The sequence below is a fragment of the Phoca vitulina genome, unplaced genomic scaffold (assembly GCF_004348235.1).
Source record: "Phoca vitulina isolate PV1807 unplaced genomic scaffold, GSC_HSeal_1.0 scaffold123, whole genome shotgun sequence".
NCBI classification, from domain to species: Eukaryota; Metazoa; Chordata; class Mammalia; order Carnivora; family Phocidae; genus Phoca; species Phoca vitulina.
This window is the reverse complement of record NW_022589826.1, coordinates 680,518-681,700: the sequence shown is the minus strand read 5'-3', so window position 1 is coordinate 681,700 and position 1,183 is coordinate 680,518. Positions and strand designations below refer to the sequence as shown.

General features: G+C 60.9%; 2 non-coding genes across 2 annotated transcripts; one reads left to right on the top strand and one right to left on the bottom strand.

Moving 5' to 3' along the window:
- The first annotated feature begins 351 nt into the window (after nucleotides 1-351).
- TRNAF-GAA lies at nucleotides 352-424 on the top strand. The gene has a single exon. It is a non-coding gene; the product is annotated as a tRNA-Phe (tRNA).
- A 429-nt stretch (nucleotides 425-853) lies between these two features.
- TRNAF-GAA lies at nucleotides 854-926 on the bottom strand. Its single transcript has one exon. It is a non-coding gene; the product is annotated as a tRNA-Phe (tRNA).
- Nucleotides 927-1,183: the final 257 nt, after the last annotated feature.

The window sequence follows — 1,183 nt, the reverse complement described above, 5'->3', positions numbered from 1 at the left end:
CCCCCGCCGGGACCGCCACCCCTCTCCCGCTCCCCTCCTCCACCTGCAATTCCCCCCCCCGCGCGGGGACCGCCGCCCCTCCTCCGCCCCCTCCTCCACCTGCCATCCCCCCACCCCGCCGGGACCGCCGCCCCTCCTCCGCCCCCCTCCTCCACCTGCCATCCCCCCGGCCGGGAACTGGATCAACCCGCGCACACGTGGAAGACGGTGGACTCCGAGTCTTTCTGGGTCGGCGAAGATATCGGACAACTAGACAGTCACACTTAAGAAATCTAAACACCCGAAACGAAGGTTGAACACAACCCGAGTATTGCAGAAGGGGGGGAGGCCAGAAAAGGCTGAGGGTAGACGGCCGAAATAGCTCAGCTGGGAGAGCGTTAGACTGAAGATCTAAAGGTCCCTGGTTCGACCCCGGGTTTCGGCAGGACGGGCTTTTTTGGTCCCTCTCCGGCGTCTTGCGGTTCCTGTGAGCTCAGGACCGTTGAAGATGTTCGTGGATACAATTAGCCGAGCTACAGCGGTAATTGCACGGAAGGCCCAGGGCACCGCTGTGCGTAACTCCGTGGGGAGGGAGGGGGCGTCACAGGCCGCCTCCGCGCAGCGCGGGGCCGCAGCCCGCAAGCAGCCGGACGAAGTGCGCGGGTGTGTGTGCGGCCCAAGCGGGCGCCAGTTACTGCTCCAAACACTGGAAAAAATAAAGGAAGAAGAGCACTTAGTGAGAGGTGAAATTTATGAAATTCAAATTTCAGGGTGCATCTATAAAGTTTTATTCGAACACAGCCACATCCCTCATTTACAGTCCTGAGCTCACAGGAACCGCAAGACGCCGGAGAGGGACCAAAAAAGCCCGTCCTGCCGAAACCCGGGGTCGAACCAGGGACCTTTAGATCTTCAGTCTAACGCTCTCCCAGCTGAGCTATTTCGGCTGTCTACCCACCCCTTTTCTGGCCTCCCCCCCTTCTGCAAAAACTCGGATTGGTTCAACCTTCGTTTCGGGTGTTTAGATTTCTTAAGTGTGACTGTCTAGTTGTCCGATATCTTCGCCGACCCAGAAAGACTCGGAGTCCACCGTCTTCCACGTGTGCGCGGGTTGATCCAGTTCCCGGCCGGGGGGATGGCAGGTGGAGGAGGGGGCGGAGGAGGGGCGGTGGTCCCGGTGGGGGGGGGGGGGGATGGCAGGTGG